This window comes from Oryctolagus cuniculus, chromosome 6, assembly GCF_051225735.1.
Source record: "Oryctolagus cuniculus isolate XC-2025 breed Fujian yellow rabbit chromosome 6, ASM5122573v1, whole genome shotgun sequence".
Lineage (NCBI taxonomy): Eukaryota > Metazoa > Chordata > Mammalia > Lagomorpha > Leporidae > Oryctolagus > Oryctolagus cuniculus.
Window position 1 is genome coordinate 106,523,925 of NC_142872.1, and position 12,055 is coordinate 106,535,979.

The following is a 12,055-nucleotide window of genomic DNA, read 5'->3' on the forward strand; positions in this document are numbered from 1 at the left end:
CATGTACTTTAAAAACAGAACTTAATGATATCTACTGGGAATCCTTGCTACTCATCCAGCTAGCCTAAAGAGGCTTGATTTATCTTCCTAAACATACTACTTCTCCTTATTTGAACCCAAGTGGAAATCTGCAAATATGCACATTACCAAATCCAGTAAAAAACTGTTCAGAGCAAATGACATTTATTTGGCATTATCCTTTTCCTAGCTGTCCTCCTTCATTTTTCATTCATTTAAAATCAATGTTGTGAAATTTATCAGTTAATCTGAGACAGCTTCTGAAGTATCACATCAAGGGACGAGTATTCAGCATAGTAGTTAAGACATGCATGTCCCACATTGGAGTTTCTGGATTCCATTCTTGGCTCCAGCTTCTGAGTCTAGCTTTCTGCTGATGCACATCCTGGGAAGCAGCAAATGATGGCTCTGGTGAGTGGGTCCCTGCCCCCACGTGGAAGGCATGGATTGAGTTCCTGGCTTCCGGTTTCGGCCCAGAGCCAGTCCCAGCCATTGCAGGCCTTTGAGGAGTAAAACAGATAACAGGAGCTCTGTTTTTCAGTCTCTCTCTCTCTCTCTCTCTCTCTCTCTGGTTCTCAAATGAATAAATTTTTTAAAGTATGACATTAAATCTGAAAATGTTTAAATAAAAGAATTTTGACTGATATCACTCCCCAACAATTGTACCACTTTAGTTCACGCCACCATTAACTCCTTATCTGACATTTACAATGGTCTCTGAAACTAGTCTCTTTTCTCTCACTCTGCCACCCGCAATCAAGTCTTAAAACCACAGCCAAAGCCAAATTGTAACATAAATATCGCGTCACTTGTCAGCTCACAGCCCTCTTAGTGCTCACCATTGTGCTTAAAATTGGGACTTCTTAGCTCAGCCTGGGAGGCCCTCCATGACCAAGCTCCCGTCTCCCTTGCCACGCTGCCCCTCATTCCTGCATTCCAGACCCACTGGTGCTCTGGGTTTCTCAAGGAAGTCGGGCTTGTTCCCGACCCAGGACTTTGGCATTTGGCTATCAGGAACCCTTGACCCCCAGATTCCCCAAATCTCTTTCTTCGTGCCTCAGTGTTTCCTGCTCAGTGTTGTGCTGCCCGGCTCTAGACTGCAATCTTCTCTCCTTCACAGCTCGTGTTATAACTACAATTACTTGATCTATTTATAGCTAGTTCCCTGTCTTCCCTTCTTGTTCCTAGATGCTATCACTTAGAACTGTTCCTGATCTGAAGAGTAGTTACTCATTATTCGTTGAACACAGGATATTTTAAAGTCTTATAACCTTTATGATAGAATTGGAAAGTGGTCTTAAAATATGACCTGCTCATGCTACAGATAACAAGTTAGAGCAGAGAGAGATTGAAAGACACACTTAGTAAGTAAAAAGATGACTACTACAATCTGGTTCCTCCAGCTCTACAAACTCACACGGCCTCTGTCTTATAGCTAGTAGCCCTGAATTCCTTCCCTAATTCTTTAGCTGGCTTGGCCATATTTCTCCTCCTCTTTCCTTAGACAGCTCTTTTTCTGAGCTATTGTTTTATCCGTTCATCACCACTAATATAATTCACTTATTTGTAAGGTTTACTAGCTTTCTTATTATTAACTCTGTGAAGTGCTTTGTGATGCTGGTTATGAAGAATATCTTAGGAAAATAAACCACAGCATGTGAAAAAGGCCCCAGTCTACAGCAGTACCGCACACAGTGCCCATAACAAAGGCGCAGTTGTGCTGTGGCAGGGAAGAGTCAATAATTAGTAACACATTTCTAAAGGTCTCTCTTGCATAATTTTTGTGTCCAGATGTCTATGACATTTGGGTTCTAAAATAGAGTTCCAAATACCACACATTCATGCACATTTTCCAAGAATAATTGGATGATTTTTTGAGTCTTTCTATTTAATAAACATCAGGACTAAAGATGGACTACTTCACAATATCAAATTTATTCACTTTAAACATTCATTTTGATGTGGAAAGTATTTGGAATAAACACAATTAAAAGAGTGCCAGATTGTAAATCCTTTGAAGTTTTTGTTTATGATATGTCTCTTCCAACTGCTAGTAGTATAAAAATGGAAAGTCATTTACATAAAAATTTTCAATTCACATGTTCTGGGAGATTAACTATTAACAATTCCCACAACACACTTTGGTGACTCCCCGTGGCCTAGAGCACAAAGTCCGAGCACCCGAATAAGGTACAACTCCATTTCCAGCATCTGGACCTGCCTATGTCTTGGGTCCAACAGCTGCCACTCCCTCCCCAAAGTTTATGCTCCAGGGACACCAAATTGCTTGTAATTCCTGGAACACAATGGAATGTTTCTTGTTTCAGTGTCTTTGTGCATGCTGTGCCCTTCCCATTTCTCCGGGCCTTAGTCCTATGCAACCTGCAGGTTGCAGTCTCTAAGCCATTTCTGTAAGAAACACTCTGATGTCTTCCTATTGTGCGTGGTGGTCTTTGGAACTTAACTCCCTCACTGAGCTGCACTGAATTGTAACTGTATTTGGCATTTTCTATTGGTCCATGAACTACTAAACGGAGCTCATCTTTGTCTCCACAGCATCTAGCAGGAGTTAAATGAAAGCAAACTGAATAAATTAGGCATTTGCATAATAAAATTAAATCACAAAAAAGCAAAGGTTGGACTTCAGTGATTGTTAGAGCCAAGAAAAACCTCAATGAGAACCAGTTAATCAACAGATTCTCTGGAAGTTTTGAAGGAAGGAGATTTATATTATTTATTTATTTGAGAGATGGTGGGGGCAAGGTGGGGTGAGCTCTGACTCACTGATTCACTCAGAATGCCTGCAGTAGGCAGTGCTGGGAACTAGGAATGCAAGCCAGGTCTCCCATGTGAATGGCAGGAACCCAACTACTTGAGCCATCACCAGCTGCCTTCCAAGTTGCACATTAGCAGGAAGCTTGAGTCAGGAGCTGGAGCCAGGACTCTAATTCAGATACTCTGACATGGGAGGGAGATATCTTAACCCACTCCCCTTGTTTATGTTTTTAAAAATCTCATGAAGAGAGGCCAGCTCTGTGGCGAGTAGGTTAAGCTTCCAGCTGCAGTGCCTGCATCCCATATGGGCATCAGTTGGAGTCCTGGCTGCTCTACTTCCTGTCCTGCTCTCTGCTATGGCCTGGGAAAGCAGTAGAAGACGGCCCAAGTGCTTAGGCTCCTGCACCCACGTGGGAGACCCGGAAGAACCTCCTGGCTCTAGGCTTTGGAGAGGCCCAGCTCCGGCCATTGTGGCCTTTTGGGGAGTGAACCAGCGGATGGAAGACTCTCCTTTCTCTCTCTCTCTCTCTCTGTAACTCTGCCTCTCAAATAAATAAATAAATCTATTTTTTTAAATCTCATGAAAAAAATTAAAACAAAAATTTACTTAAAGTGAATAAAAGAATGAAAAGGCACTTTCTAGGATATGTCATGTTATAAGCAAGACTTAGAGCGCAGTCTTCTAAATGAGCACATTTAGTCCAGAGGTCCTCAAGCCCTGGAGAACCAGGGATCCTCAGAACCATTTAAAATGGTCTTAAATCCACTGCTGTAGTCTGAGTATCTATGTGCAACTCAGCAATGATTTTAAAAATCTGTATAGATATTTGAGACTAATAAAACACTGACCCATTTAAAACAGTACTTAATTCACAGAACCAACGTCATTATACATTTTTTTCAGTCCACAAATGCATACATTGTTTCAGCAAACATATAGTGGTAAATGTGCTTACTGTGCAGCTTCTGGGGACTCAGTAGTGAATCAGCTACATGTAGTGCCTGACTTCAGGTGCTTGGATCCTAATAAGAAAGACAATGAACAAACAAGTAACAGGAAAATAGTTGAGTCCTATGAAAAGGAAAAACTGGGTGCTACTTTGGAAATAAATGGGAGAGAAGGAAACAGGTATTCAAAGAAGGCCTTTCCAGGAAATTGACTTTTACATCAGGATCTAAGACCTCGGAAGCAGCCAGCACAGAAAGAAGTTGGGGAAAAGCATTCCAGATCGAGGGACCAGCATGTGCCAAGGCCTAGTCAAGAGAAAAGTCTCAAGTGTTTGAGACACTGAACATGAGGCCAGTGTGGTTATTGGGCAAGGAGTAAAGTGGATTTGGAGAAGGCAAGACCAGACCACACTGGGCACATGGGCTGTTACAAAGGATTTCTTTCTAAGTATGAGAAAAGTGCAGAGCGTATAGACCAGTTATGTCAATCTAAGTTACTTCATACAGTGCTAATTTGTGTTGTGTGTAAGTATGCGCTTAATTCCCAGAAACTAAAGTCATATTTTTGAAAATACATTTCAGGATACACAGAATAAGATATTGCCAAACTAAACATTTTCCCGAAACCTAAACAATTTATTCTAGTGGACCTAGTCAATTGTGTATTGTGCACCCTTACCATCCAATGTTAAGAGGGATATCCACAGAACACAAAGGGCTATTGAAATTAGGATCCGAGGGGAAACATTTTCCCCCTTTACTCCGGGCACACTGGTACCAAAAGACAACATTCTCTCCAGTTGTCTACTTGCTTGGCTGTGAAATTCCAAAAGGAGTTGGGTCTAGGAGAGAGAGAGCTGGTGGACAGACACGTTCTCAGCTGAGGATGGGTGTTGCTGTGCCCGTACTTGGATTCTGGAAAGTCACCACATTGTTTGGTCTGAGTTTATTCTCATAATTTACTTTTACGTAAGCTGAATTGTTCTGCCTCCAAGGTATTCTTCCAAATGAGTGAGGCTGTTTCAAACTTGAAGTGAGAGCATAGTGATCCTAAACACATGAATGAACCTCTTTATTGCATTTTATGTTTTTAAGCATCTTTGCAAATGTGTGACCACAAGGTTCCTACAACTTGAAGCATTTGCCCTCTACTGCGCTCTGAGGAGTGATTGAGAAATCAGCTGTCAGCAATTTCCCTGGGGTCTCTGAAGCTTTGGTGATGTAAGCACTTTTCTTCATTGGGTTAAACTTAGGAGGAAAGGCAAATCTGCTGAGTTCGTGTTTTTCGTGGCAATAAGCCAGTTTTCCTTTCCATATGTTGTTTGCCCTGGGGCAATCTTTTAAGGTACATGGGATTCATTTCTACTGAAGGAGAAGCCTTACAGTATGGGGGAAAACGAACGAGACAGGATGGCAGGATTAGTTGTTTACTGCAATCTGCAAAAGAACAGAGAAAAAATGACAGCGGAGGCTGTGCACGGATTCAGGCTGGCGCTGCAGGAAGTGAGCAGATTTTCTTGGTTTAGTATACAAAACTGGTTGCTGGAAGGTCAAAGCCAGGGAAGTCTGGTTGGAAGGGCAGGCCCTCGCTCAGATAACAGCCCAGAGGGATTTCAAAGAAGTTACCCATAGTTCAACCAAGTGCTCTGACAGGGAAGAGGAATTCCGTAATGGTGCCACACACGGAGGATTTGGGACCTTTGGAGGAAAGGCTTCCCGGAGGAAGTCCTTTCTAAGCTGAGCTCTAAATATAAGGAAGACAGAATTTCCAGCACAAGAGTGGGATGGGGAAAGCAGGGGGTGCGCTGGTGTGGAGAGCGTGGAGGAGGAAGCGTTTATGCAAAGTAGAGTGAAAAGGGAGGTGCATTCCGGGAACTGACTATAATTCAGTTTGCTGAGGCATGGTGTGCAGGTGGGGTGGGAGGGGGCCGATTGAGAGAGGAGGCCAGAGATGCTCATCCAATTAGGAAGAAGCTGCAGATGTATCTGAGGACAATGGAAACCCAGTACGGGTTTTTAAGGAAGGAGAATGATCAGTTGAGAAAGATCAATCTGACATCAGAGTGAAGAACGGATTGGAGCGTAAAAGAGAGGGCCATTAGCAGACTGTTGCAATAAAAACAGGCCTTACACAATGACGACCCCAAAGGAAGCAAGTGGTAGTGGAATGGGTGGCAGTGAACAGGGTTAGAAAGTGGAGTTAACGTGACTTCTGATAGGTGGAAGGAGGAGAGAATCAGGAGTCCAAACAGGTCTGGCTTAAGGAGCTGGTGAATGTTGTCTATTGTCTAGGATGTCCTCGACTGCACTATCTGCCCTTTGTCACCGGTCATGGTGACAAGGGGTGAGGGGATATCTTGGCAGCCGCAAGCAGCTCTGAGTATGGGTTCCACAGTCATGGTTTTAGAAGATAGTCCCTTTTTATGCCTGCTGCTGTCTCATCCCAGTTTAAACTATAAATTATAGTACTCTATTTGTGAAACTTCCCATAGAAGGAAACATAGGTTAGTATCTTATCTACTTACCTGTGTATTTATTTATTTATAAAGGAAAGGCAGAGCATCAGAGAGAGTGAGAGACAAAGAGACAGAAAGAGAGAGAGAGAGATCTTCCATCTGCAAAGTCGCTCCCCAAATGCCTTTAACAGCTAGGGCTGGGCCAGGCCAAAGCCAGAAGCCAAGAACTCCATCCATGTCTCCTGCATGGTTTGTAGGGACTCCAAGCACTTGGCTATCATCTGCTGCCTCTCAGGTACATTAGCAGGAAGCTGGATCACAACGGGGAAGTGGGACTGGATTTCAGGGCACTTTGTTATAGGATGTTGAAGTCCCAAATATCAACTTAACCCACCGTGTCCCAACACTTGCCCAGTTAGTTCTTTCCTTAAAAACATTTTACTGGGGTTGCCATTACAAGCTAGGGTATGAAATGGATGAGCTGGTTTGAACAACTTAGTAACAAGGTGTTTGGCATAGCAGCTGGGATGCCACTTGAGACCATGCATCCCATATCTGAGTCCTGGATTCAAGTCCTGGCTCCACTTCTGATTCCAGCTTCCTGTTAATATGCACTCTGGGCAGCAGTAGATGACAGCTGGGTTCCCCTCACATAAGTGAGACACCTAGGTGGAGTTCCCGGTCCTTAGCTTTATTCTAACCCAGGCCTGCTCTTACAGACATTTGGGGAGCGAACCAGTGGATGGAAGATCTCTTTCTGTCTGTCTGTTTCTATCTCATGTTGGAGACCCAGCTGGAGTTCCAGGCTCCTGGCTTGGGCCTGACAGAGCCTGGCCTATTGTGGGCATGTGGGGCATGAACCAGTGAATGGAAGATTCTTTCTGTACTTCTCTTTCTCTCTCTTTCTGCTGCCAAAAAATTAAAAAAAAAAAAAAAACAAAAACGAAATAAAGCTTTAAGGAAAAAAAACTTAATAATTGTTTATTTCCAGAACTTTCCATGTAATACTTTTGGACCATGGTTGACTGTGTGTAACTGAAGTCTTAGACTGGATTAGGCAGGACTACTGTAGCTGATTCCAGGGGGTGAAGAAAGATTTCCAAGGCTTCTGAACACGAACTTGAACTCTGTCTTAAAATCTACCACCTAAATGTTTTCCTCTGCCAGGCTCATTTGTGTATTTACAGCCTCCCTCCTTCCCAAACATATCCAAGATAGCTCAGAAAGACGTGGCCCCATTAGAGAGCAGTTTTGATAGTGGTTGATGTGTTTCCAGCTCCAGACGTTGTATGAAAGCTAACATACACAGGCTGCCCCTGTTATTTCGTTTTCAAACACTGCATTCCAAAAATGCATGTGAGGGTCAGCTCTTTGGAAGCTGGAGCACACTTTCCTTGAAGAAACCCAGCGACACTTGAGTTCCCAAACTGGGGCACAGAAACCTACAGAATACTGGATGTAAACCACACACTGCGATTCTGGGTTTTCTGAGTATTACCAGGGTGAACTGACTGAAGACAGCTCTTTCCCCCATTTTCTGTAGAAAGAGAAAAATTCTGGAAAATATGAAGCCTGTTGTGTATCCTTTTCCATGTTTCCTCCCTCTCACTGGTTTCCTCCAGCCACAGTGCTCTCTCTCTATCTCCAAGTCCTCACTGTTTCCTTCTGTTTGGGCCTATTCCAACTCCTAAGTGACGTCATATTTCCTAACGATTGCTTTTTTTTCCCTAATAAAACTCCAAAGCTCTCAGTGTAGTTATCTTTACTGCCCATTAAAACATTGAACACCCATACGAGAATGACCAATGGATTCTGAATATTTGCAGACCTCTTTTTAAAAGACAGGGAGGGGTGAACATCTGGCAAAGAGATTAAGGCGCTGTTTGGGATGCCTGCCTCCCACATCTGAATGCCTGGGTCTGTGTCCCGTCTCCACTTCTGATTCCAGCTTCCTGCTAACGAACACCTTAGGAGGCAACAGGTGATGGTTCACTTATTTAGGTCCCTGCCACCCATGTGGGAAAACTGAATTTAGTTCCAGACCCCTGGCTTTGGTCTGGCCTAGTCCTAGCTGTTGTGGGTATTTGGGTAGTAAACGAGTGGATGGAAGATCTCTGTCTCTCTGCCTTTCAAGTAAAATAATATATATTTTTAAAAAGTAGAATTCACAATCATTTTAAAAATAAAACTGGGGCAGAATAAAATTTGGCTCAGAGGTTAAGTCTCTACTTGGGACAGCTGCACCTGATACTGGAGTATGTGACTATGTCCTGACACTCTGCTTCTCCTACCGATGTGCAACCTGGAAAGACAGGAGTACATGGGCCCCTGTCACTCACACGGGAGACTCCGATGGAGCTGCCTCTCCCTGGCTTTGGGCTGGCCCAGCACCAACTTGGCATTTGGTGAGTGAATTAGCACAAGGAAGATCTCAATCTCACTCTCTCTCCCTCTGCCTCTCAAATAAAAACTGAAATTAAATTTTAAAAATTTAAAAAAATTTAAAATCACAGGGAATATATATTCTTTCAAACATTTATGATCTAGAGGAAGGAAGGTAGTACAGTTCAGTAACAGAAGTGGGAGCAATTCACGTTAGGAGGATTTTTTGGGTCAGGGCCTCCAGAATTAGATTCCTTAAATTCCTATTTCTATTTGTTTGTTTACAGTCTCTGCATTGACTTGTAGTGAGACCAACAACTCACATTAGCATATCGCTCTATAAAATACTTTGACAGATATTTGAGCCCATAAGAGATTAGGCCCACTTTATAGCAAAGTAAACCAAGGCTCAGAGGAGCTACATGCTGGCTTAGAAGCTCCAGCTAGTGGTGCTGAGGTTCCGAATGCTAAGAACTCGGTTCCTGAGACGCAGCTTCTATCAATTCCCCTGCACTGGGCTGCCTCTCCAACTTCCCAGAATTCCCAGAATCTCTGTGTTGGCAGTGCTGGTGAAGGGAAGGGCAGAGCATGGAGTCAGGGGGTGAGGTCAGGACTGCCGTCTCTGAAAGTTGTTTGTGCCAGGATTTAGTCTTGCCTCCTCCTCTAAGAAATGGTTGCTGGGCCGGTAACTGATCAGTGGTTTGGTTGGGAGTCGGGGAAGGGAGTCTGGAAAAAATGGCAACATTTTACACATTCTGGGGATGTGTATTTATATACTTTAAATGAATATGTAAATAAAATGCCCTTCCATTGTGTCTCGTCAAAGAACATAGATCAATATCTCTCATAATGATTTTTAAAAATTTTTCCTTGGGGCTGGTGTTGTGGTGCAGCAGGTTAAAGCCCCAGCCTGCAGTGCTGAGTTCCCATATGGGTGCCGGTTCAAGTCCCGGCTGCTCTTCTTCTGATCCAGCTCTCTGCTGTGGCCTGGGAAAGCAGTGGAAGATGGCCCAAGACCTTGGGCCCCTGCACCCGTGTGGGAGACCCAGAAGAAGCTCCTGGCTCCTGGCTTCGAATCAGCTCAGCTCTGGCCGTTGCAGTCATTTGGGGAGTGAACCAGCAGAATGGAAGACCTCTCTCTCCCTCTCTCTCTCTCTCTGCTTCTCCTTCTCTCTGTGTGTAACTCTGACTTTCAAATAAATAAAATAATTATTTAAAAAATTTCCTTTATGGATGACACAATGGAAGTATGTATCCTATAAACGTTGAGTGTTTAGCAACTTTCAAAGATGGAGAAAATACACTTGCCCAGAGAGTGAAGAATAAGAAGGCCACAATTCCAGACATCATGATACTCAGGGCTGCAATCAGGGTGAAATCAAGCCCAGCCAAACCACGTGTCAATGACATGGATCTCTGGAAGAAAAGCATTTTGATAGCAAAGCCTGCGCATGGCACCAAACTTCCTCCGTGGCCCTGGATGATGTGCATGGACATGGTGAGCAGAGGGCGGCCACTTCCTCCTTTGCACACAGCACAGCTAGTCAGCATTGGAAAAAGGGACAGGAGAAAGCAGCTGTTGGAAGTCCCAGCCCCAGTCCAGGGAACAAAGTGCACAGGGGGAGCACCAAGGACTTGGGTGCTTAAATCCACAAGGCACCTTGTCCCTCCCCACCACCACCCCCACCCCAAAAAAAAAAAAACCACCTTGGTCTGCCTCCTGCCAGAAGTGCTCTGAGGAAGCCATGGGCAAGAGCAGAGCCACTCAGTGACTTCTCATGCCAAAACATTTAAAGGGCCACCACGACTTCACAATATTAGTCAAATATGTATCAAAAGCTGTTTGACAAGGAAAAACCTTTGCAACTGTGTGATGAAAGAAAAGGTGTCAGACTATTGCCAGGGCTCAATAACAACAACAACAACAAAAGTGAGTTGTGGGATCTTTTTGTGGGAAGGAAGAGGTTATTGTGGGGGTGGGAGAGGGACGGAGAGGAAAGGCTATGATGGGTTTCTTTAAATTGCTGATAATCTATCAAACCTAGACTGGAGAAAACCTCAACAATGAAAATGTTAATCCATTTACTTTAAACCAAGGCCAGGCCTAGAAGTAGGCGGATAGTATAGAGCCAGTCACTATTTGGAGGAGACTGGATCTTTGAAATTCAGAACCTCCCCAAAAAAACATTAGGTTAAATGGTAGCCAACAAAGCCACTGTGGCCTTGGGTTTTATTGTGCAAGCCAGGGAGTTTCTTGTCTGTGTAGAAACAGTACTTACTTGCAGGCGTATTATGGCATAGGGGAATGCACTAATTCTCACATACTATTCTGCATTTTATAATTAAAAGAAAGATTTCTGAAGTCGAAGACATACTTGCATTTCTAGACATTGGCTATTTTTAATATCAAATCTGGTAGTTGTTCATTATTTATACAGACATAAAAATACTCTGGGCTTCTGTCACTTTCAATTCCAGTGCAAAGTATGAGTCTGTTCTAATATTTTCTACCAATATACTTTGTATTATGCCAACACATAATTCTCAAAGAGATTCTTTTTTACTGTCTACTGAGAAAATATACTTCAAACATAAGTAAAATATAATTATGTTTTGGAACAATTTATAGTAAAAATTTCCTGCTATATAGCACTGTGTATCTTCCAATATTTTGTGTTTAATAAATATTTGTTGAAAAAACTCTCATATTAAGAATTTGAGCGGCTGATGTTGTGGCACAGCCAGTTAAGCTGCATCCTGAGATGCAGGCATCCCATATGAGCTCCAGTTTGGGTCCTAGCTGCTCCACTTCCAATCCAATTCCCTGCTAATGCACCTGGGAAGGCAGTGGAAGATGGTGTGAGTGCTTGGGACCTTGCCACCCCATATAGGAGATCCTAATGGAGTTCTAGACTTCCGGTTTTGGTCTGGCTCAGCCATGGCCATTGTAGCCATTTGAAGAATGAAACAGGGGATGGAAGAGTCTGTCTTTCTCTCTTTCTTCCCTCCCACCCACCGTAACTCTGCCTTTCAAATAAAAATGGTTTTAAGATTTATTTTATTTATTTGAAAGGCAGAGTTACAGAAGAGCGAGGAAGAGATAGAGACAGACAGATATTTTCCATCTGCTGGTTCACCCCCAAAATGGCCACAATGGCTGGGGCTGGGCCAGACTAAAGCCAGGAGCCTGGGGCTTCATCTCTGGGTCTCCCAAATGGGTGCAGGGACCCAAGTGCTTGAAACCAACACCCATATGGGATGCTAGCACAGCAGAAAGTGAAATTTAAAAACAAAGTAAGATTTTTTAAATTTAGTTAAATAAAACAAATGATATGGGACAGATGCAAACAGGAGATATAACTGGTCCTGTGGGTAGAAGATGAACTTGATGCTGTCTGGGTTCCACAAGAATCAGAGAGGTGATAATAAACATCAAATCAAACATTCTATGTTATTCAAATCCGTTATTTTATAAG